General features: G+C 55.7%; 1 long non-coding RNA gene across 1 annotated transcript; it reads left to right on the forward strand.

Annotated features, from left to right (window-relative positions):
• The first annotated feature begins 3,570 nt into the window (after window positions 1-3,570).
• LOC137306521 (uncharacterized) lies at window positions 3,571-25,392 on the forward strand. Its single transcript, XR_010958894.1, has 3 exons — window positions 3,571-3,837; window positions 22,859-23,053; window positions 25,293-25,392. It is a non-coding gene; the product is annotated as an uncharacterized lncRNA (long non-coding RNA).
• The last annotated feature ends 33 nt before the right edge of the window (window positions 25,393-25,425 follow it).

Below are 25,425 nucleotides of genomic sequence, written 5' to 3' on the forward strand. Positions count from 1 at the left end.
CCCACGAGCCTGTTCCGCCATCCAATGAGATCATGGCTGATCTGTACATTAACTCCATTTTCCTGCCTTTGCTCCATATCCCTGATTACCCTCACTCAATGTCCCAGTGCAAATTTCTGCTCCCATCTACACGACGTACTGTGCCACCGAAATTAGTGTCCATCAGGGAACTATAGTCATTGTTCTGTATAAACCCCCTGAACCCCTCGATTAGATTCCAGTCTGTAACTCACTCCCGGGTATCTGTTATTCTATATATAAACCCCCCGAACCCCTCGATTAGATTCCAGCCTGTAACTCACTCCCGGGTATCTGTTATTCTATATATAAACCCCCCGAACCCCTCGATTAGATTCCAGTCTGTAACTCACTCCCGGGTATCTGTTATTCTATATATAAACCCCCCCGAACCCCTCGATTAGATTCCAGTCTGTAACTCACTCCCGGGTATCTGTTATTCTATATATAAACCCCCCCGAACCCCTCGATTAGATTCCGGCCTGTAACTCACTCCCGGGTATCTGTTATTCTATATATAAACCCCCCCCAAACCCCTCAATTAGATTCCAGTCTGTAACTCACTCCCGGGTATCTGTTATTCTATATATAAACCCCCCCCAAACCCCTCAATTAGATTCCGGCCTGTAACTCACTCCCGGGTATCTGTTATTCTATATATAAACCCCCCGAACCCCTCGATTAGATTCCAGTCTGTAACTCACTCCCGGGTATCTGTTATTCTATATATAAACCCCCCGAACCCCTCGATTAGATTCCAGCCTGTAACTCACTCCCGGGTATCTGTTATTCTATATATAAACCCCCCGAACCCCTCGATTAGATTCCAGTCTGTAACTCACTCCCGGGCTTTATCCTATTGTCACAGCTCAGTCACATTAACCCATTGCTCCAACGTTTCCCTCCTTGCCTGTTGTACTGTGTGCTGTATTCAGCCTGTCCGAATAAGGAGTAAATTGCCAGTGTCTGGCCTGAATGATGCCTGTGGCTGATTCCAACCTTCCAGATTTGACATCTGTCCTCACCCGGTCTGATCACAGTGCTGCTCATCCCCCGCACAAGCACCACCCTTAACCCCAAACCTCCCAATCTCCCCGTCACACTCTCCCTGACACCAGGGATCCTCCGTGCCTTCCCCTTCAGTCCCAGTACCGAGGGAGTGCTGCACTGTCGGAGGTGCCGTCTTTCGGATGAGACTAAAAGATCCCACGGCCACTATTGGAAGAAGAGCAGGGGGGAGTTCTCCCCGGGGTCCTGGGGCCAATATTTATCCCTCAACCAACATCGTTAAATAAAAGCAGATGATCTGGTCATTATCACCTTGCTGTTTGTGGGATCTTGCTGTGCGCAGATTGGCTGCCGAGTTTGAAATGTAAGACTCCCTTTCATCCTTCCCTCTCCGGTCCCCCGCCCAAAGTCTAACCCGAGCTGGGGGCCAGGCCAAGGGGCGAGAGGCTAGATTTCGAGATCCCGCCCAGGATGGGGCCAACAGCATCAGTGCTGGTTACGAACATGGAGAGACAGACGCAGCAGCCCCAGGGCAGGCCTGGTGGCTCATTTCACTTGTTGGTTGGTGCTATGTTAACTGGTCTCACACAAGGTGCTGATGGGGAGGCTGAATTGCCCTGGGGTAAAAGAGCAGACGAAGCAGCTCCTGCTTTCTGTCCAGCAACGTTCCGGAAGGCAGATGTGGGCATCAGGGGAGGGCGGAGCTAGTCTCCTGCGATGCACCATGAGGTCAAATAGCTGGCCAGCGCTCACTGTCTAGACTAAGGCGGGTAACTGCAGGAGGATGGTCAGCACAATGGGGAGCAGGGACTAGATACCCCATCCCACTCCAAACTGGGATATACCCCACACCCCTTACTGTAAAACACACTGATATACCCCACACCCCTCACTGTAACACTCTCTGTAACACTCTGATATACCCCACACCCCTCACTGTAACACTCTGATATACCCCACACCCCTCTCTGTAACACTCTGATATACCCCACACCCCTCACTGTAACACTCTGATATACCCCACACCCCTCACTGTAACACTCTGATATACCCCACATCCCTCACTGTAACACAAATATACCCCACACCCCTCACTGTAACACTCTGATATACCCCACATCCCTCACTGTAACACAAATATACCCCACACCCCTCACTGTAACACTCTCTGATATACCCCACACCCCTCACTGTAACACTCTGATATACCCCACACCCCTCACTGTAACACTCTCTGATATATCCCACACCCCTCACTGTAACACTCTGATATACCCCACACCCCTCACTGTAACACTCTGATATACCCCACACCCCTCACTGTAACACTCTGATATATCCCACACCCCCTCACTGTAACACTCTGATATATCCCACACCCCTCACTGTAACACTCTGATATATCCCACACCCCTCACTGTAACACTCTGATATACCCCACACCCCTCACTGTAACACTCTGATATACCCCACACCCCTCACTGTAACACTCTCTGATATACCCCACACCCCTCACTGTAACACTCTGATATACCCCACACCCCTCACTGTAACACTCTCTGATATACCCCACACCCCTCACTGTAACACTCTGATATACCCCACACCCCTCACTGTAGCACTCTGATATACCCCACACCCCTCACTGTAACACTCTGATATACCCCACACCCCTCACTGTAGCACTCTGATATACCCCACACCCCTCACTGTAACACTCTGATATACCCCACACCCCTCACTGTAACACTCTGATATACCCCACACCCCTCACTGTAACACTCTGATATACCCCACACCCCTCACTGTCACACTCTGATATACCCCACACCCCTCACTGTAACACTCTGATATACCCCACACCCCTCACTGTAACACTCTGATATACCCCACACCCCTCACTTTAACACTCTGATATACCCCACACCCCTCACTGTAACACTCTGATATACCCCACACCCCTCACTGTAACACTCTGATATACCCCACACCCCTCACTGTCACACTCTGATATACCCCACACCCCTCACTGTAACACTCTGATATACCCCACACCCCTCACTGTAACACTCTGATATACCCCACACCCCTCACTGTAACACTCTGATATACCCCACACCCCTCACTGTAACACTCTGATATACCCCACACCCCTCACTGTCACACTCTGATATACCCCACACCCCTCACTGTAACACTCTGATATACCCCACACCCCTCACTGTCACACTCTGATATACCCCACACCCCTCACTGTAACACTCTGATATACCCCACACCCCTCACTGTAATATCTCCTCGGGTCCCGAGAGACACCTTCCCTTTGCAGGCTGCCTCACCCTATTCTGGACCCTATGTGGGTCCCACAACGTTTGAAATTCTCAGTCAAAATAGACCTGCTATCCGAGCCGCGTGGAGCAGGGCGGGGGTGGGAGGGGGGGTGTCCCCTCGGGTTGTTATTGTTGTGATACAAGGCAAGACGGAAGAGTCTACTTTCCTCTGAGCTGGGAGGAGGCGTTGCCCTTTTAAGAAGGCTGCAGAGGACGGATGCTGTGCAGAGAGAGGGGAGCCGGCTGAATGTGAACTCTCTGTCCTTGTAGGACCACGGGTGGAAAAAAAAAAGACTGTCTGACAGCTCTCAGGGCGGAGAGAGAGGGAGAGAAGGGCCCAGAGAACCGTTTTGAAGGGTCTCTGTAACTGGCAGGAAACTGACAGCGCGTCAATTTCTTTCAATTTCCAGCCCGGAAAAGTTTGGCTGAACTTTTTGAAAAGTTTTTATTTGCTTGAAATCAAGGAGTTCCACATTTGGGGGTAGGAATAATCAGTGTGTTTTTAAAAATTTCTGCCCCCCACAATAGATGGGGTATTAATGCAATCTACTTGTATATAAACTGCTTTCTTTATTGTATCTTAATTATTTACAATTGCTTAAGTTCTTTTCAAAGCAAATCTCCGAGCCATTTTATGTAAGAAAAGTCAAGGGAATGAAAAAAGGTTCAATCGGAGATAATCCTTTCAATTAAACTGTGGGGCGAGGGCAGGGTTCAAACTTGTAAAAAGCGTGAATTTCGTTCTGTCAATCAGTGATGTCTTGATCACACACACACAGAGGGTGAGAGTCTCTTGGAGGTAAATTCCCTTGTATTTTGTTTTAAGAAACAGTTTGATGGTGTGGGCAAGGGGGAGTGTCCGATCTCCCTCTCTCTCTGGGTGGGTGAATTAAGAGGGGCTGAATGGCCTCAAGTCATCCCCAGTGATGGTGGGTTATTGGGATCAGGAATGTAGCCAGTGCTGTTTGCATGCAGCTCGCTGTTCCCCTGTGGGATAACCCAGAGATTTGAGCCCCATAATCCAGGCCGACGCTCCCAGTGCCAGTGCCGAGGGAGTGCCGCACTGTCGGAGGTGCCCGTCTTTCGGATGAGACGTTAAACCGAGGCCCCGTCTGCCCCTCTCAGGTGGACGTAAAAGATCCCACGGCCACTTTTGGAAGAAGGGCAGGGGGGAGTTCTCCCCGGGCGTCCTGGGCCACAAATTGGCTGCCTCGTTCCCTGCATTACAACATTGACTAACACCTCAAGAGTGCTCCACTGGCTGTGAAGCCTTTTGGGGTGTGAAAGGTGCTATATAAATGCAGGCCCTTTCTTGGCGAGCTGCCTTGGGGAAGTTTCTCCTGTTGGAATCGGATGAGAACACAGATTGAGATCGTCTCGTGGCCCCACGTCACCCAGTCTGCCGTCCGACTGCCCTTATAAACTGCAACCCCCCCACCCCCCCCCCCAATATCATCGACCTCACTCCCCTACCTGATAGGTTATTCCAAATAATTCGCCCCCTTCGAGTGCATACATTTGGCAGGATGGGCCAAATGGCCTCATTCCGCTCTGCATCGTTCTCTGACCAGTTTTTAAATTTACTTTTCACCAGATTGCGACTTGAATGAACGCTTCCTGCACTCCCGTTCCCCTACACCTGGAGGAAGCAACCCACTAAATTCTGTCTCTCCAGGACCAATTTGTGCACAGCAAGATCCCACACTGATGTAGATTGAGGGATAAATAACACCCCAGGGCACCGGGGAGAACTCCCCCCTGCTCTTCTTCCAATAGTGGCCGTGGGATCTTTTACGTCCACCTGAGAGGGGCAGACGGGGCCTCGGTTTGACGTCTCATCCGAGAGACGGCGCCTCTGACAGTGCGGCACTCCCTCAGCGCCGGCACTGGGAGTGTCGGGCCTGGATTGTGGGGCTCAAGTCTCTGGACTGGGGCTCGAACCCACGACCTTCTGGCTCGGAGATGAGAGAGAGAGACACACTGAACCACGGGTGATGCGTCTGCGATTGCTTCCTCGAGTCCTGAGTTCCCTGGAATGGGCAGAGACGTCCCACCTGACCCGTCGCTCTCCGCCCACGAGTCCCCGCTCCCAGCGGGTGAAACTCTGCACCGGCAGAGCCAATCTGTACAATTTACCCTGCCCGGATTAACAGCGACAGACAGGTGGCTGCCCTCGCCTCTTCCCCCCCCTCCCAGTTGGCACGATGGGTGAATTCACCTCCCGGCACGATACTAGGCCGAGAAACGCAGGAGGGCCCCGACTTCCAGCCGTCGGATCTCAGCTGGGAAGGGGGCAGTGGGGAACAGAATAGGGACTGGGGCCGAGGTTAGGAGCAGGGAGAAATCAGCAAGGGGTTCCCGCTCCTGATTGCCACCCCAAACACCACCACCAAACACTGGCGGGGGGTGCATGTTGGATTAGAGCAGGATGGGAATTGGTGGTGATGCCCCATGCAGTCGAATAGCCAGCGGTGTATAGACCGGCACTGAAGGAATGGCCACTGCGGGGGCGGGGGGGGCGAGGGCGACTGGGGCCTGGGGAACTGTAACCCAGCAACAGGCAGGGCCTGCAGAGGCGGAGGAGGGTGTTCGAGAGGCTTGTACCAGCCGACACTGATTGCTTCACTTTGACCCTGACCTCATGCCTCTGTGTCAGTGTGGTTTATGTGTCACAATGTTTTCCTTCCTCTTTCTGTTTCTTTTTTTAACCCCTCTTTCCCACAGATAATGAGATGGTGCGCATGCCTTGGTATAATCTTCCCCTTTTCTGTGTAGTTCTATCGCCCTGTGGTCGGAGGCTCTGTTCAAAATAGAGCACAAAACGCAATGGCGGTGGGGGGACGGTGTTAATGGGCGCACTGTCAGCAGGGGGGGGGGGGGAAAGTATTTTCAGAAACCCACATCCTCGCACGCCGCCGAGGGAGGTGCCCCAGTGGCACCCATTGCCACGCTGCCCAGAGCCACCCTGTGCCCCAGTGCCACCCTGCCCCAGTGTCGCCCTGTGCCCCAGTGTCGCCCTGTGCCCCAGTGTCGCCGTGTGTCCCAGTGTCGCCGTGTGTCCCAGTGTCGCCGTGTGTCCCAGTGTCGCCCTGTGCCCCAGTGTCGCCCTGTGCCCCAGTGTCGCCCTGTGCCCCAGTGTCCCCGTTCCCCAGTGCCCCTGTATCCCCGTTCCCCAGTGCCCCCATGCCCCTGTACCAGTGTCACTATCGAACTTTAATCAACAGTTAGTCTACCTCTATATATGTGTTAATAAACACCTAACATTGGCCGCACTTCCTGCCGACTTTCCCCATTATAAATTCCCTGTGTCCACGTTTATAATGGGAATTACCTATAATGTAAACGCGTCACGCTGTCGTTACACCCTCCCACCACTGGAGGTTGCTGCAGTGTAATTGTAGCGTGATGTTTACATAGATAATTCCCATTGTAAACGTGGACGTGGGAATTTCGAATGGCAGAACGAAAATGAGGACAGAATGAGCGACTTTAAAATGGGAACTGAATTACGTCAGGGCGCCCTGGTCTAATTATTCCCCCTGCCCCCGCCCTCGAACCCAGCTTCACCTGCAGAAACACTTGATCTTAACTGAGCAATGCCACGGGAGGTCGACGAGTAGTTTCAATTGATACCCCGTGAGTGAGCTGTTTTTGAAGTGGAGCAGAACACTTCATCTCGTTCGACCCACCTGCGTCCCGTTCACCCTTCCCCCACCCATCGGGCCAACCTTTCACCCACTGAAACCAGCACTGCGAGTGTATAAAGACAGAGCAGGAAGTGATAGTGAGACACGGGGAGAGATTTGTCATTTGTCACTTGGCTTACGAAAAAAGGAGATTGGAAGAGGGGCAGAGAGGGGTTCGATCGATCCCCCGGGTACAGGGGGCAGAGAGGGGTTCGATCGATCCCCCGGGTACAGGGGGCAGAGAGGGGTTCGATCAGTGACCCGGGTACAGGGGGCAGAGAGGGGTTCGATCAGTGACCCGGGTACAGGGGGCAGAGAGGGGTTCGATCGGTGACCCGGGTACAGGGGGCAGAGAGGGGTTTGATCGGTCCCCCGGGTACAGGGGGCAGAGAGGGGTTCGATCGGTCCCCCGGGTACAGGGGGCAGAGAGGAGTTCGATCGATCCCCCGGGTACAGGGGGCAGAGAGGGGTTTGATCGGTCCCCCGGGTACAGGGGGCAGAGAGGGGTTTGATCGGTCCCCCGGGTACAGGGGGCAGAGAGGGGTTTGATCGGTCCCCTGGGTACAGGGGGCAGAGAGGGGTTCGATCGGTGACCCGGGTACAGGGGGCAGAGAGGGGTTCGATCGGTCCCCCGGGTACAGGGGGCAGAGAGGAGTTCGATCGATCCCCCGGGTACAGGGGGCAGAGAGGGGTTTGATCGGTCCCCTGGGTACAGGGGGCAGAGAGGGGTTTGATCGGTCCCCTGGGTACAGGGGGCAGAGAGGGGTTCGATCAGTGACCCGGGTACAGGGGGCAGAGAGGGGTTCGATCGGTCCCCTGGGTACAGGGGGCAGAGAGGGGTTCGATCAGTGACCCGGGTACAGGGGGCAGAGAGGGGTTCGATCGATCCCCCGGGTACAGGGGGCAGAGAGGGGTTCGATCAGTGACCTGGGTACAGGGGGCAGAGAGGGGTTCGATCGGTCCCCGGGTACAGGGGGCAGAGAGGGGTTCGATCAGTGACCCTGGTACAGGGGGCAGAGAGGGGTTCGATCGATCCCCCGGGTACAGGGGGCAGAGAGGGGTTCGATCGGTGACCCGGGTACAGGGGGCAGAGAGGGGTTCGATCGATCCCCCGGGTACAGGGGGCAGAGAGGGGTTCGATCAATGACCCGGGTACAGGGGGCAGAGAGGGGTTCGATCAGTGACCTGGGTACAGGGGGCAGAGAGGGGTTCGATCGGTCCCCCGGGTACAGGGGGCAGAGAGGGGTTCGATCGGTCCCCCGGGTACAGGGGGCAGAGAGGGGTTCGATCAGTGACCCGGGTACAGGGGGCAGAGAGGGGTTCGATCGGTCCCCCGGGTACAGGGGGCAGAGAGGGGTTCGATCAGTGACCCGGGTACAGGGGGCAGAGAGGGGTTCGATCGATCCCCCGGGTACAGGGGGCAGAGAGGGGTTCGATCAGTGACCCGGGTACAGGGGGCAGAGAGGGGTTCGATCGATCCCCTGGGTACAGGGGGCAGAGAGGGGTTCGATCAGTGACCCGGGTACAGGGGGCAGAGAGGGGTTCGATCAGTGACCCGGGTACAGGGGGCAGAGAGGGGTTCGATCAGTGACCCGGGTACAGGGGGCAGAGAGGGGTTCGATCGATCCCCCGGGTACAGGGGGCAGAGAGGGGTTCGATCAGTGACCCGGGTACAGGGGGCAGAGAGGGGTTCGATCAGTGACCCGGGTACAGGGGGCAGAGAGGGGTTCGATCGGTCCCCCGGGTACAGGGGGCAGAGAGGGGTTCGATCGGTGACCCGGGTACAGGGGGCAGAGAGGGGTTCGATCAGTGACCCGGGTACAGGGGGCAGAGAGGGGTTCGATCAGTGACCCGGGTACAGGGGGCAGAGAGGGGTTCGATCAGTGACCCGAGTACAGGGGGCAGAGAGGGGCTCGATCGGTGACCCGGGTACAGGGGGCAGAGAGGGGTTAGATCGGTCCCCCGGGTACAGGGGGCAGAGAGGGGTTCGATCAGTGACCCGGGTACAGGGGGCAGAGAGGGGTTCGATCAGTGACCCGGGTACAGGGGGCAGAGAGGGGTTCGATCGGTCCCCCGGGTACAGGGGGCAGAGAGGGGTTCGATCAGTGACCCGGGTACAGGGGGCAGAGAGGGGTTCGATCGGTGACCTGGGTACAGGGGGCAGAGAGGGGTTCGATCAGTGACCCGGGTACAGGGGGCAGAGAGGGGTTCGATCGATCCCCCGGGTACAGGGGGCAGAGAGGGGTTCGATCGGTCCCCTGGGTACAGGGGGCAGAGAGGGGTTCGATCAGTGACCCGGGTACAGGGGGCAGAGAGGGGTTCGATCGGTCCCCAGGGTACAGGGGGCAGAGAGGGGCTCGATCGGTCCCCAGGGTACAGGGGGCAGAGAGGGGTTCGATCGGTGACCCGGGTACAGGGGGCAGAGAGGGGTTCGATCGGTCCCCCGGGTACAGGGGGCAGAGAGGGGCTCGATTGGCCTCTGGGGCATGGTGGGGGCGGGGGTCGATCAGCCCCCGGGGTACGGGGTGGGGGGGATTTGATCAGCCCCCGGGGGTTCGGTTAGTCGACAGTTAGATTATGCAAATCTCCATAACCAGGCCGTTTCCATCTGTGGCCCTTTGACCTTTGTGTCAGCTTGCTCAACAGGCAGCCTCTGTGAAACCCAAGTTAACCACATACTGAGTGTTGTGTTTCTCATCTTTGCCATAATGTTTGCCTTCCCTTTCCTTCCCCCTCCCCCTGCCCTCTCTCCACCATCCACCATTTTGAAGGAAGAAGAGGCCATTTTGTGTATCCGCAGACGGTCTCTCTCTCTCTGCGTTGCTGTGTTCGACCCGTGTCTCGCATTGGACGAGACTACGCGAGGCACAACGCCATAACCCCCGCGGTGTGGTTTGGGACGGGGGGGGGAGACGGGGTCATCTCACATCTGGGCAACGGGGGTCGTCGACTCTGGTTGGACATATTCGTACAGGTGTCATCACTCCCTCAATCGCACCATTGGCCGTCCATACCACGCCCACCCCACCAATTGGAAAGCGAATAGAAGGTCCGTTCGCAGTGCCGAGGGAGTGCCGCACTGCCGGAGGCGCCGTCTTTCGGATGAGACGTTAAACCGAGGGCCCCGTCTGCCCCTCTCGGGCGGGCGTAAAAGATCCCACGGCCGCTACTGGAAGAAGAGCAGGGGGGAGTTCTCCCCGGTGTCCTGGGGGCCGATATTTATCCCTCGACCAACGTCACTGAAGAGCAGAAAATGCTGGAAATACTCAGCAGGTGTGGAGAGAGAGAGAGAGAAACAGATTTAACATTTCAGGTCTAGGTTAACTCTTGTATCTTTCTCCACAGATGCTGCCGAGCATTCCCAGCATTTTCTGTTTTTATTTCCGATTTCGAACATCCGTGGTATTTTGCCTTTGATCACTAAAAACACACTATCCGAACGTTGCTGTTTGTGAGATCTGCAGCATCTCCGTTGCACGTTTCACACCCTCAGGAAGCTCCAAAGCACTTCACACAACCGTGAAGTACTTTTTGGAGTGTAGTCACTGTTGTGATGTAGGAAACGCGGCAGCCAATTTGCGCACAGCAAGATCCCACAAACAGCAACGTGATAATGACCAGATAATTTGTTTTTTTTTTAGTGATGTTGGTTGAGGGATAAATATCGGCCCCAGGACACCCGGGGAGAACTCCTCCCCCCCTGCTCTTCTTCCAATAGTGGCCGTGGGATCTTTTGCGTCCACCTGAGAGGGGCAGACGGGGTTTAACGTCTCATCCGAAGCCTCCGACAGTGCGGCACTCCCTCAGTACCGGCACCGGGAGTGTCGGCCTGGATTACGGGGCTCGAGTCTCCGGAGTGGGGCTCGAACCCACGACCTTCTGACTCGAGACCAGCGAACTATCGACTGAGCCACTGGCTCTCGCCCCTGCTGCCTTCCCTCCCCACACACCGCCCGTCGGGCGCTGAGGTTAACGGCAGTTGCTGCCGAGATCAAGATCAACCACCTCAGCAGTAGGCCTGGGGTTGAAGTTGGGGCCAGTTGCCAGTTTTGCCGGTGAACCGCACTTGGGCGTTGCCTTCAGTCGCTAGGCCGCGATTGAGGTCTGCCTTGGGTACATAACAATCTGTTTCCTGTTCTCGCACGCCCTCCCCGTACATCAGAGCCCCTCTCTCAGAATGTGATAGGCCTCACGGTGTCGGCAAGGCTGTTGCCAAGGAAACGATTTCCTCGATCTCCACCTTCCTCCCCCACCCGCCTCCTCGTCAACCTGTTGTGCTGACTGGCTTGCAACTGTTAATAGTGTGGCTTTAGATCAGTGAGTGTTAATTGTATTCAGGTGGTGGGTACCAATTGGGGACTCTCTGGTGTCCTTTTTATGGGCGAGCTGATCCAGGGTGTGGTTTGTGTGTAAGGGAAATCTCAATGAATAAAAGCTCGGAGACAACGAGAGACCAGGCTCTCGTGTTCTATCCTCCACCACGTGGCTTTCCATTTATTGCAGTAACGAGCAGCGAGTTAGCTCAGAAATGGTTCCCCCTCCGACCTCAAAACTCCCGAGAATGTGGATGGGACGCTGCAACTGAATTAAATGGCCCTGGACGGGGTGGGAGGGTGAACCAGGCTTCACACCACTGATTGCTGTCCGGTGATCCCCTGATAAATAGTGTGTTTGTGCGAGTGTGCCTGTGTGTCCGAGTGGGAGGCAGTATGAGGGAGTGCAAGTGTGAGTGCTTGTGTGCGAGGGCGGGTGTGAGTGCGAGGGAGTACGTATGAGGGAGCGCGAGGGCGAGGGAGCGCGAGGGCGAGGGAGCGCGAGGGCGAGGGAGCGCGAGGGCGAGGGAGCGAGTGCGAGGGAGCGCGTGTGTGAGGGAGTACGTACGAGGGAGCGCGAGTGCGAGGGAGCGCGAGTGTGAGGGAGAACGTACGAGGGAGTGTGAGGGAGTGAGTGTGAGGGAGTACGTACGAGGGAGCGCGAGTGCGAGGGAGCGAGTGCGAGGGAGCGCGTGTGCGAGGGAGCGCGTGTGTGAGGGAGTACGTACGAGGGAGCGCGAGTGCGAGGGAGCGCGAGTGCGAGGGAGCGCGAGTGTGAGGGAGAACGTACGAGGGAGTGTGAGGGAGTGAGTGTGAGGGAGTACGTACGAGGGAGCGCGAGTGCGAGGGAGAACGTACGAGGGAGTGTGAGGGAGTGAGTGTGAGGGAGTACGTACGAGGGAGCGTGAGTGCGAGGGAGAACGTACGAGGGAGTGTGAAGGAGTGAGTGCGAGGGAGTACGTACGAGGGAGTGTGAGGGAGTACGTGTGAGTGCGACTGAGCGAGTGTGAGGAAGGAAATGTGAGTACAGGTGCGAGGGAGTATGAGTGTGAGCGTAAGGGAGTGTGAGTGCGGGAGTAGGAGCACGAGGGAGTGGGTGTGAGTGTGATGGAGTGCGACTGTGCCTACGTGCCCAGGGGGTAGACCGGCCTAGACCAGCAGGCCCAGGGCGAGAGGCCAATGGCCAAGCACGGTTGAATAGTGGCCAGCAGAGTAGCAGCGTTATCTGCTTGGAGTTGTACTTTGAATGAGTGACAGCGTGCTGCAGCACAGGAAGTGAGTGGACACTTTGTTTTTTTTAAAATCGGTTCCTGATAAGACCTCCATCGAAACCTGTCACTGAGAGCTCTGTACAGTGCACAGGAAATGAGTCTAGCACAGCCTCTGACCTCCTCTCCTGTCGGAGCTCAAGCAGATGTCCAGGCCCAGTCTGCAGGAAACGGCTACACTGGCCACGGTCGGGCCCTGAACGAGCCACTGTACGTCTGATCTTTTCTTCAGTCACCTGAACGGCCACCTCAGCGGCCATGTCGAAGTTCCCAGGTAGCACTGAGTGAACAGGACGAGATAGAATTAGTGATTAGACTGTTCCTTTTCCCTTTGATTTTTGTGCTTGTTATTCTGAGGGATGTCAGTGCTGCTTAACATGCAGCTACAGCAAGCAATTAGGAAGGCAAATGGCATGTTGGCCTTTATTGCAAGGGGTTGGAGTACAAGAGTAAGGAGGTCTTGCTGCAATTGTACAGGGCTTTGGTGAGACCTCACCTGGAGTACTGCGTACAGTTTTGGTCTCCTTACCTAAGGAAGGATATACTTGCCTTAGAGGCGGTGCAACGAAGGTTCACTACATTGATTCCTGGGATGAGAGGGTTGTCCTCTGAGGAGAGATTGAGTAGAACGGGCCTATACTCTCTGGAGTTTAGAAGAATGAGAGGTGATCTCATTGAAACATATAAGATTCTGAGAGGGCTTGAGAGGATAGATGCTGAGAGGAAGTTTCCCCTGGCTGGAGAGTCTAGAACTAGGGGACATAGTCTCAGGATAAGGGGTCGGCCATTTAAGACTGAGATGAGGAGGAATTTCTTCACTCAGAGGGTGGTGAATCTTTGGAATTCTCTACCCCAGAGGGCTGTGGATGCTCAGTCGTTGAGTATATTCAAGACTGAGATCGATAGATTTTTGGACTCTAGGGGAATCAAGAGATATGGGGATCGGGCGGGAAAGTGGAGTTGAAGTCAAAGATCAGCCATGATCTGATTGAATGGCGGAGCAGGCTCGAGGGGCCGAATGGCCTACTCCTGCTACTATTTCTTGTGTTCTTATGCTGGGGAATGAAAACCCATTTGAGGCACCCAGTGTCTGCATCAAGCCCCCCAAGTCTGGGTTAGATACAGAGTAAAGCTCCCTCTACACTGTCCCATCAAACACTCCCAGGGCAGGTACAGCATGGGTTAGATACAGAGTAAAGCTCCCTCTACACTGTCCCATCAAACACTCCCAGGGCAGGTACAGCACGGGTTAGATACAGAGTAAAGCTCCCTCCACACTGTCCATCAAACACTCCCAGGGCAGGTACAGGTTAGATACAGAGTAAAGCTCCCTCCACACTGTCCCATCAAACACTCCCAGGGCAGGTTACAGGGTTAGATACAGAGTAAAGCTCCCTCTACACTGTCCCATCAAACACTCCCAGGGCAGGTACAGGGTTAGATACAGAGTAAAGCTCCCTCTACACTGTCCCATCAAACACTCCCAGGGCAGGGACAGGGTTAGATACAGAGTAAAGCTACCTCTACATTGACCACGGGGGCCTCTAGAGGGATAGTGGGTGAGGTTTGGCTCGGACTGGGATTTGAAAGTCCCATATTGATCTCCTCGTAGTCCGTTGCTTAAGCGAGGGTTAGTGATCCGGGGGAGTGTAGAAAAGATGACGTCTCTCGTACAGCTGTGTATCGTGGGTGTGAGATAAATTAAACAGGAGTACAATGTCAGTGTCGAGTTAATGGCCTGTTATTACTCTTTTTATTTCGATGATGGTTATTATTTATTTTCTGTGCTCCTGACCGAACCGATCTTTGCTGACTGGAGATCAGCCCAGGCCTAAGGGCCCTTGAGCCCAGGCCCTGTGTCGGAAACAGCAAAACGCCCCAACTGAAGCAACGCTAATGTGTACTTGGTTTGAAGGCCCTTCGAATCTTTCTAAATCAGGCAACGTTCCTCTCGTCTCTGTTCCTCCCACTCCTCCACCAGATGAGAGAAGGAACTTGCATTTATATAGCGCCTGTCACAACCTCAGGAGGCTTTAAAGCCAATGAAGTACTTTTTTTTTTGAAGTGTGGTCACTGTTGTAATGCAGGAAACATGGCCGCCAAATAGTGCACAGCATCCCACAAACAGAAATGTGACGTTGTTCGAGGGGATAAATATTGGCCCCAAGGAGAACTCCCCCTGCTCTTCTCCAATAGCGGCCGTGGGATCTTTTACGTCCGCCTGAGAGGGGCAGACGGGGCCTCGGTTTAACGTCTCATCCGAAAGACGGCACCTCCGACAGTGCGGCGCTCCCTCAGTACTGGCACCGGAGTGTCGGCCTGGATTATGGGGCTCAAGTCTCCAGAGTGGGGCTCACCTCAGTTACAGTGCTGGGGCACTAAAGTAAGTCCCAGAGCCCCACCACCCAGGGCGAGGGAAATATCAACCAGGGATTCCACTCTCTTCAGTGACGCCCCATGTAGCTGAATAGCCTCCCTTCCCCCACTGCCACTCAGGGCCTGTATCCCTCCTCAGAGCCTGTTGGCCATCCTTTGTCCCCTCATTTCCATCCATTGCTGCGCTGTCGGAGGTGCCGTCTTTCGGATGAGACGTTAACCGAGGGCCCCGCCTGCCCTCTCAGGTGGACGTAAAAGATCCCACGGCTCGCTATAGCAAGAAGAGCAGGGGGGGAGTTCTCCCCGGGTGTCCAGGGGCCAATATTTATCCCTCAACCAACATCACTTAAAAAAAACAGATGATCTGGTCGTCATCACATTGCTGTTTGTGGGATCTTGCTGTGCGCAAATTGGCTGACACGATGATAACAGCGACCGCACTTCAAAGAAAGTACTTAATTGGCTGTAAGGCGTCCCGAGGCGCGTTCTCCCTCGCTTGGAGGCAGCTCCAGTTGGGACTGGGGGAGATAGCGAGGCCTAGTCAGAGGTTAGATGGAGAATGCCTGAGATATTTTAGCACACAGTAACTGTGGGAGTGTCTTCCCCCCATCCCCAACCTGACAACGTTTTATTCACAGTGCTGACGACAGGCCGCCCGATGTATTTATGACTAGGCCATAATTACACCCGATTTCTGCTGCTGTAATTCCCTGTGACATCGTCTCCCAGATATTGGACTGTAATTTGAATTGAGGCCTGCTCGGTTTTAATGACCCGTTATGGATCAGTTGTCACTCTGCCTCCGAAGCGGTGACACGGAGAGAGGTTTCGTTCAGATCTCTTGAGTTTCCCTCCCGATCAGCCTGCTCCTCTCGAAGGATGGTTCGTTCGGCCATCTCTGCCCCGCTAGACTGATGGTTCGGGATCGTCTTGTTAGGGCCTCGAGCTGGTGGGTGGCCTGCGTTCGTGCGTGTTGGTTGTTCTTTTTAAAACGGAGAAGGCCGAGGTGAAAGGTTAGACTGAAAGGCACCCTAAGGTCAAAAGACGGTCTACGAGATGAGGTAAATCAGTGGTTTGCGACGTCAAGCTTGGCCTTCAAGAGGCCTGGGGAGGGGAGGAGGGAGGGGAGGGGACGAGGGAGGGGAGGAGGAGGGGACGAGGGAGGGGAGGAGGAAGGACGAGGGAGGGGAGGAGGAAGGGACGAGGGAGGGAGAGGGGACGAGGAGGGAGAGGGACGAGGGAGGGAGAGGGGACGAGGAGGGAGAGGGGACGAGGGAGGGACGGGGGGGGGGAGGAGGAAGGGACGAGGGAGGGAGGAGGAAGGGACGAGGGAGGGAGAGGGGACGAGGGAGGGAGAGGGGACGAGGGAGGGAGAGGGGAGGAGGAAGGGACGGGGGGGGGGGAAGGGAGGAGGAAGGGACAAGGGGGGAATGGAGGAGGAAGGGACGAGGGAGGGAGAGGGGAGTAGGAAGGGAGGAGGAAGGACGAGGGGGGGAATGGAGAGGGAGGGACGGGAGAGGGGACGAGGGGAAGAGGGAGGGACGGGAGAGGGGAGGAGGGAGGGACGGGAGAGGGGAGGAGGGAGGGACGAGGGAGGGGAGGAGGGAGGGACGAGGGAGGGGAGGAGGGAGGGGAGAGGAAGGGAGGGGAGGGGAGGAGGAAGGGATGAGGGAGGGGAGGAGGAAGGACGAGGGAGGGAGAGGGGAGGAGGAAGGGACGAGGGAGGGAGAGGGGAGGAGGAAGGGAGAGAGGGGAGGAGGGAGGGAGAGAGAGGGGAGGAGGAGGGGAGGAGGGAGGGAGAGAGAGGGAGGAGGAGGGGAGGAGGGAGGGAGAGAGAGGGGAGGAGGAAGGGACGAGGGAGGGAGAGAGAGAGAGAGGGGAGGAGGAAGGGACGAGGGAGGGAGAGAGAGGGGAGGAGCAAGGGACGAGGGAGGGAGAGAGAGGGGAGGAGGAAGGGACGAGGGAGGAGAGAGAGGGGAGGAGGAAGGGACGAGGGGGTGAGAGAAGGGGAGGAGGAAGGGACGAGGGAGGGAGAGAGAGGGAGGAGGAAGGGACGAGGGAGGGAGAGGGGAGGAGGAAGGGACGAGGGAGGGAGGGAGAGGGGAGGAGGAAGGGACGAGGGAGGGAGGGGAGAGGGGAGGAGGAAGGGACGAGGAGGGAGGGAGAGGGGAGGAGGAAGGGACGAGGGAGGAGAGGGGAGGAGGAAGGGACGAGGGAGGAGGAAGGGACGAGGGAGCGCGAGGGAGGAGGAAGGGACGAGGGAGCGAGAGGGGAGGAGGAAGGGACGAGGAGGGAGGAGGGAGGGGAGGAGGAAGGGACAATGGAGCGGAGGAGGAAGGGACGATGGAGGGGACGAGGAAGAGGAAGGGACGAGGGAGGGGACGAGGAAGGGACAATGGAGGGGAGGAGAGATGAGGAGAATTTTTTAACGCAGCGAGTTGTGATGATCTGGAATGCGCTGCCTGAAAGGGCGGTGGAAGCAGATTCAATAATAACTTTCAAAAGGAATTGGATAAATACTTGAAGGGGAAAAAATTTGCAGGGCTATGGGGAAAGAGCAGGGGGGAGTGGGACTAATTGGAGAGCTCTTTCAAAGGGCCGGCACGGGGCACGACGGCCGAATGGCCTCCTTCTGTGCTGTATGATTCTATGGTGCAGATCTGTAACCATTGACTATGAAGCTGTTTTTGGTTGTGACTATTACCTCTTGTTGGTCCTGTGCGTACGTGTTCCTGCCTGGAGAGCCTGGCCCCGTCTCCATGTCACTGCTGTGACCACTGAACCCTCCGTCTCCCTCGCTCCCCTGATCCGCGCCTGCATTTGTCTGGAATCTGGGGGGCCTTGATTCCGAAGGCCTGGGTTACGGGTGGGAGGGTCTTGGTGACTGCACATCCCTTTCCAGGGCTGGTTCTTCCTCTTCCCCTACCTCAACGGTACTGAGGCCAAACGTAGGCTCCCCTCGCCCACAAACCCCGCCGAGATCAGCTGACACGGCACAGGCCGATAATGGGGCCTGGGACTTCCTGAACACCACAGTTGCCAACTGAACCACAGGGGGTGCTGACCCTCCGACGGTTGCAGCACTCCCTCAGTACTGACCCTCCGACAGTGCAGCGCTCCCTCAGTACTGACCCTCCGACAGTGCGACGCTCCCTCAGTACTGACCCTCCGACAGTGCTGCGCTCCCTCAGTACTGACCCCTCCGACAGTGCAGCGCTCCCTCAGTACTGACCCTCCGACAGTGCAGCGCTCCCTCAGTACTGACCCTCCGACAGTGCAGCGCTCCCTCAGTACTGACCCTCCGACAGTGCTGCGCTCCCTCAGTACTGACCCTCCGACAGTGCAGCGCTCCCCTCAGTACTGACCCTCCGACAGTGCAGCGCTCCCTCAGTACTGACCCTCGACAGTGCAGCGCTCCCTCAGTACTGACCCTCCGACAGTGCAGCGCTCCCTCAGTACTGACCCTCCGACAGTGCGACGCTCCCTCAGTACTGACCCTCCGACAGTGCTGCGCTCCCTCAGTACTGACCCTCCGACAGTGCAGCGCTCCCTCAGTACTGACCCTCCGACAGTGCAGCGCTCCCTCAGTACTGACCCTCCGACAGTGCAGCGCTCCCTCAGTACTGACCCTCCGACAGTGCAGCGCTCCCTCAGTACTGACCCTCCGACAGTGCAGCGCTCCCTCGGTCCTGACCCTCCGACAGTGCAGCGCTCCCTCAGTACTGACCCTCCGACAATGCAGCGCTCCCTCAGTACTGACCCTCCGACAGTGCGACGCTCCCTCAGTACTGACCCTCCGACAGTGCTGCGCTCCCTCAGTACTGACCCTCCGACAGTGCAGCGCTCCCTCAGTACTGACCCTCCGACAGTGCAGCGCTCCCTCGGTCCTGACCCTCCGACAGTGCAGCGCTCCCTCAGTACTGGTACTGGGAGTGTCGGCCTGGATTATGGGGCTCGAGTCTCTGGAGTGGGGCTCGAACCCATGACCTTCTGACTCGGAGGGGAGAGCGAGGGAGATAGCCACAGTGATACCTTGTGTTTGCTTTGTTCCCTGCTATCCGTTGCCTCTTTTGGTTGTGTGTCTCTTGTGTTGGCTGCCCTCTTATCTTCTGTGGATTTGCATCAAGTCACTAATTAACTAGTGGCTTGGTACCAGTAGCTCCCCTTAGTCTGTCCTCTCCCAGCCCCTGCCTACCACCCTCACTCACCACCTCACCTTCCCCCATTGGCGAGGCGGGTTATCCCCCTCCGAATCTCCGGTCTCGATGGGGCAGCAGGTCGGGGGCTCAACGATTGGCCTCAGGACCCCAGGTACAGGTGTGGAGCCGCGGGAGGGGGGCCGGTGGGAGGTCAGGGCGGGCGGGCAACAGAGAGAAGCAAACCGCCCCCTGATCGACATTTGGTGACCCGCTGTCGAAAGGACAGATTGGCGAGGGGAGGAGGGGGGGGTGGGGAGGGGGGGGGCGGGGGGGGGGGGGGGGGGGGGGGGGGGGGGGGGGGGGGGGGGGGGCTTGGATCCGGTGCGGTGGCACGCCTCCCTTGGTCGAATAGCCGGCCGACGCTCACAGAACCCGGGCTCGCAGGCCGAGGAATGGGTCATTCAGAGCGGCGGTGGGCGGGGTGGGGAGCGGGGTGGTGGAAATGTCAGCGGGCGACCCCTCCGAGTCGGATTCTGCCATCGTTTTCGCAGCCGAGGGCTCAGCCTTATTAAAAACGCCGCGACAGGCTGGAGGAGCTCTGCTGGGCCAGTAACCTCATTGCCTGCCTGTGTACGCTGTCGGTAAGTGGGACACAGTGTCCCCATGTGATCGGCAACAGACGACGTGCGTCTGCCTGCCTGCCCTGTCCTGTGCAGACGGAATCTCTCCCAGCCCAAATTCTCTCTCGCCGGAGCCCAGCGATCCGTCTCCATGAGGGGAGTGATTCACCGCGGAGTTCCGAGCACTCGTGAGTTAACCTTTCTACCTCTTTGACTGCCCGGCCTCTCCCTCCATTGACATCCCACCCTTCAACCCCATGCTGAGAAGACGGGCCGAGTACGTGGCCCCCCCCCCAGACCTGGGCCTGTTAGGAATTCCATGGGGGCCCCTGGGGCATGATGCGTCCGCCTGTGTGCCTGTGAGTTAGCATCTGACGTCCTGTTCCATCCCCTTTGTCAAAGTAAGTCAGTGCCCGAGGCCTCCCTGGAAAATCGACAGGCTGGTAAATTATTTAGTGCCTCCTGAAAATGTCTGAAAGTGTATGAATATTCAATGGAATACTTTTAACTGTTGTCAGGTAGGTGATGCGGCAGCTGATTTGAAGGCAGGCTGTTTAACTCCTTGGATCGCGGCCAAGGGCCATTTGACGTCCTGAACAGGCAGGTGGTTTAACGTCGCGTCCGAGAGACGGCACCTCCGACAGTTGCGGCACTCCCTCGGTCGGGCCTGGATTATGGGCCGCCAGTCCCCGGAGCGGGGCTCGAACCCACGGCCTTCTGACTCGGCGGGGGGGGCTGCTGCCGACTGAGCCGGTCGCTATCAGAGGCGGCAGAGCGTGGCAGACGCACAGAGCTCGCTGTGTGACTGTTTCCTGTGCTTGAGTTGTGTATTGGTGGTGATTATTTGAGGGTCAGTGTTGTTTAACAGTATCAGTGGCAATCGATGGGCTGTGGTGAGACCCTCCTTTTAGAACAAGTCAGTCAAAGTGACTGATGGCAGGGCGGGGATTTGCTTCCCTCCAAATTTATCACCCTCCTCCCCTGAGAAAGAAAGACTTGCATTTGTATTATAGAATCTTACCGCACAGGAGGAGGCCACTCAGCCCATCGTGCCTGTGCTGGCCCTTTGAAAGAGCTCTCCAATTAGTCCTCTTTCCCCACAGCCCTGCAAATTTTTCCCTTTTCAAGTATTTCTCCAATTCCCCTTTTGAAAGTTATTATTGAATCTGCTTCCACCGCCCTTTCAGGCAGCGCATTCCAGATCATCACAACTCGCTGCGTAAAAAAAACATTCTCCTCGTCTCCCCCCCCCCTCTGGTTCTTTTATCTTAAATCTGGTTCCTCTGGTCACCGACCCTCCTGCCACTGGAAACAGTTTCTCCTTATTTACTCTATCAAAACCCCTCATGATTTTGAACACCTCGATTAAATCTCCCCTTAACCTTCTCTGCTGTAAGGAGAACAATCCCAGCTTCTCCAGTCTCTCCACATAACTGAAGTCCCTCATCCCTGGTCCCATTCTAGTAAATCTCCTCTGCACCCTCTCCAAGGCCTTGACATCCTTCCTAAAGTGTGAGGCCCAGAATTGGACACAATGCTCCAGCTGGGGCCTAACCAGTGATTTATAAAGGTTTAGTATAACTTCCTTGTTTTTGTACTCTACGCCTCTATTTATAAAACCCAGGATCCCGTAATCTTTTTTTAACAGCCTTCCCAACCTGTCCTGCCACCTTCAAAGATTTCCAGGTCTCTCTGTTCCTGCACCCCCTTTAAAATTGTACCGTTTAGTTTATATTGCCTCTCCTTGTTGATACAGGGCTATGGGGAGAGAGCGGGGCAGTGGGATTAGTTTTGGATTGATACAGGGCTATGGGGAGAGAGTGGGGCAGTGGGATTAGTTTTGGATTGATACAGGGCTATGGGGAGAGAGTGGGGCAGTGGGATTAGTTTGGGATTGATACTGGGCTATGGGGAGAGAGCGGGGCAGTGGGATTAGTTTGGGATTGATACAGGGCTATGGGGAGAGAGCGGGGCAGTGGGATTAGTTTGGGATTGATACAGGGCTATGGGGAGAGAGCGGGGCAGTGGGATTAGTTTGGGATTGATACAGGGCTATGGGGAGAGAGCGGGGCAGTGGGATTAGTTTGGGATTGATACAGGGCTATGGGGAGAGAGTGGGGCAGTGGGATTAGTTTGTGATTGATACAGGGCTATGGGGAGAGAGTGGGGCAGTGGGATTAGTTTGGATTGATACAGGGCTATGGGGAGAGAGCGGGGCAGTGGGATTAGTTTGGGATTGATACAGGGCTATGGGGAGAGAGCGGGGCAGTGGGATTAGTTTGGGATTGATACAGGGCTATGGGGAGAGAGTGGGCAGTGGGATTAGTTTGGGATTGATACAGGGCTATGGGGAGAGAGCGGGGCAGTGGGATTAGTTTGGGATTGATACAGGGCTATGGGGAGAGAGCGGGGCAGTGGGATTAGTTTGGGATTGATACAGGGCTATGGGGAGAGAGCGGGCAGTGGATTAGTTTGGGATTGATACAGGGCTATGGGGAGAGAGCGGGGCAGTGGGATTAGTTTGGGATTGATACAGGGCTATGGGGAGAGAGCGGGGCAGTGGGATTAGTTTGGGGATTGATACAGGGCTATGGGAGAGAGCGGGGCAGTGGGATTAAATTGGAATTGCCCTTGCAGGGAGCCAGCACCGACACAATGGGCCGAATGGCCTCCTTCCAGACTGCAGGCTGCTCTTGTGCTACTTTATAAAATCAACTCTTGTTGGCGAGCTGGCTTTACCGAGCCCCACAAACCGGCCGTGCAGAGCCAGCGGAGTTCGGTGGTAGAGACAGGAGGGGACGCGACGGGGGGTCTCAGCGTGCCCAGGCTCTTGTTTCCGATCGACTTTTCCCCCCCTCCCCCCCAGTGAGAGAGTGGACGTCGGGGGTGAGGGTCGATTGGACTCTGCTGTGATTCCCTCCGTTGCTTGGTTACCGTCACTAGGCAACAGGCAAAGCAAGGCCCCGAAGCCCTACTCCCAGTTTGGGGTCAAGGCCTTTCGTTGAGGAGAAATGTTACAGAAAGTCATATCGGCAGGGACCTCCTCCTTGTTTTTTTTATCTTGTTTTGTTGTTTAATAGAAGAACCTCTCACTTTACAGGATACTGCCCGCTGGGGTGAAAGAGTGAGGGAGGATCTACCCGGTCCCAACCACCTCCTGGGCTAGTCGCCCGACCGCTGGCTCTGGGAACAAATGGCGAGATGTCCGGGAAAGAGGAGGAGAAGTCAGAGTTCCTGGAGGCCACAAAGTCAGCCACCATCGACGAGATGATTGAGAGCTGCATCAAAGAATTCGGTGAGCAAGAGAGTATCCCATTCCCGCTTTGAATTCCAACCTGGCCGCGTCTGCTTTGAGAACTTCCCTCCCTCCCCCCTTCTCTCGTTTTTTCACCCCCCATTCCTCCTGAGGGCACTGTCTCTCGCTGGGCGAGGGGGGCATGAGATTGCACAGGGCTGCCTCACCCATGGGGTGCCCTGTCTTGACGTGCGGGTCTGAACTATGACCTCTGCGAGCCTCCGAGAATTCTGCGCGAGATGGAATTCTCATTGCCGGCTTTATGTTCAGTGGGATTTGGACTTATGGAAATGTCGGGCATGACCAGGCCAGATGGTACATCAAGCCTGCCCCTCACGCAGTCGTAATGCCTGCAGCATCATGAATAGACACCTCCCCTACCCAACAGTAATCCCCCCGGGTGCTCGCTGACCTACATCGGCTCTCAGTCCACCAACGCCTCGAATTTAAGATTCCCACCCTTGTTTTCAAATCCCTCCATGGCCCTCGCCCCCCTCCCTATCTCTGTAACCTCCTCCAGCCCTACAACCCTCCGAGATCTCTGCGCTCCTCCAATTCTGGCCTCTTGTGCATCCCCGATTTTAATCGCTCCACCATTGGCGGCCGTGCCTTCAGCTGCCTGGGCCCTAAGCTCTGGAATTCCCTCCCTAAACCTCTCCGCCTCTCTCTCCTCCTTTAAGACGCTCCTTAAAACCTCCCTCTTAGGTCACCTGTCCTAATATCTCCTCATGTGGCTCGGTGTCAAATTTTGTCTGATAATCGTTCCTGTGACACGCCTTGGGACGTACATTAAAGGCGCTATATAAATGCAGGTGGTTGTTGTTGAGAGGTAAAGAAACAATTTAAAAAAAAAACCACGGACAATTAGGTGAGAGAAAGAATCTGGAACATTCCTCTTGGAGTCCCCTTTAATCAATTGAAAACCAGCCCAGGAGACCATATCGACTCTGATTTATTGATTCCAGCGAATTAATCAAAACCTCTGTTGGTTCAATCCTTTAAAAAGTAACAAGGTACTGAGAGAGACAAGGAGCTGATTGAATGCACTGAACACCACAGCTTGCCTTTAATTGGTCCTCTATCACCTCACAATCTCTCTCTCGGGACTACATGCAATGGATTACAGAGACTGTTATGTGGGTGATTGTAGTTCTTGCAGTGTCAGTGACCTTTCATGACCTCAGGACGTCCCAAGGCGTTTTACAGCCAACGAATTACTTTTGAAGTGTCGTCACCGCTGGGAAACACGGCAGCCGATTTGCGCACAGCAAGATCCCACAAACAGCAACCTGATGGTGACCAAATCATGTGTTCTTTAGTGACGTTGGTTGAGGGATAAATATCGGCCCAGGACACCGGGGAGAGCTCCCCGCCCCCCCCTGCTCTTCTTCCAATAGTGGCCGTTGGATCTTTTACGTCCACCTGAGAGGGGCAGACGGGGCCCTCGGTTTAAGGTCTCATCCGAAAGACGGCACCTCCGACAGTGCGGCACTCCCTCAGCACCGGCACCGGGAGTGTCGGCCTGGGTTATGGGGCTCGAGTCTCCGGAGTGGGACTCGAACCTTCAGACTCGGAGGCGAAGGAGAGAGATACCCACTGAGGCACGGCTGGTGCCTGAACATCTCACCAACAGCAATGAAGCAAATTGGCAGTTAATCTGGTTTTGGTGGGCACTGATGAAGGGAGATGGTAAAATCTGGTTGAAAGCAGAGGCGGAAAAAATCTTCCTCTCTCAAATTTGTGACGCGATAACCCAAGAAGGGCAGAGATGGAGAATCAATGAAGCTCTTTGAGAGACAGAGAGAGAGAGAGAGAGAGATACTTTCAGGAGAAGGAAGGCGTTGGGAGAAAGAGAATTGGGATTAAAGAGATATCAAGCTGATAGAATGGGACAGCAGGCTTGATGGGCCAAATGGCCTGGTCCTGTTAGTAAAGATCGCACCGACACTATTGGAAGAAGAGCAGAGGGAGTTCTCCTGGTGTCATGGAACCAAAATTCCTCCCTCAACCAACACCAAACCAAACCTAACCAGATTAACCGCTTGTTCACCTCATGGCCGTTTGTGGGATCTTGCTGGTCTTCAAAATGGCCGCCACATTTGAGGACCTTATGACGGTCGCCGCGCTCCAAAGAACAGGAGATGGCAGCCACGTGAATGGAGATTTCCAACATGACCAGGGCACTGGGTGAAATCAGATATCGTTGCCTATAACCGTCTCTCCCTTCACTCCACTCCAGACGACAAGGGGAGGCTGAAGAACCAGACTCTCCCTCGCCTGTTCCTGATGATGCACCAGTGGTACCTGCCCTCGACGGAGCTGGTGGGAAAACTCCTCAAATTATATCCTTTTCCTGGCGTTGAGGGAGTGAA

The sequence above is a fragment of the Heptranchias perlo genome, chromosome 43 (assembly GCF_035084215.1).
Source record: "Heptranchias perlo isolate sHepPer1 chromosome 43, sHepPer1.hap1, whole genome shotgun sequence".
In the NCBI taxonomy this organism is placed as follows: Eukaryota; Metazoa; Chordata; class Chondrichthyes; order Hexanchiformes; family Hexanchidae; genus Heptranchias; species Heptranchias perlo.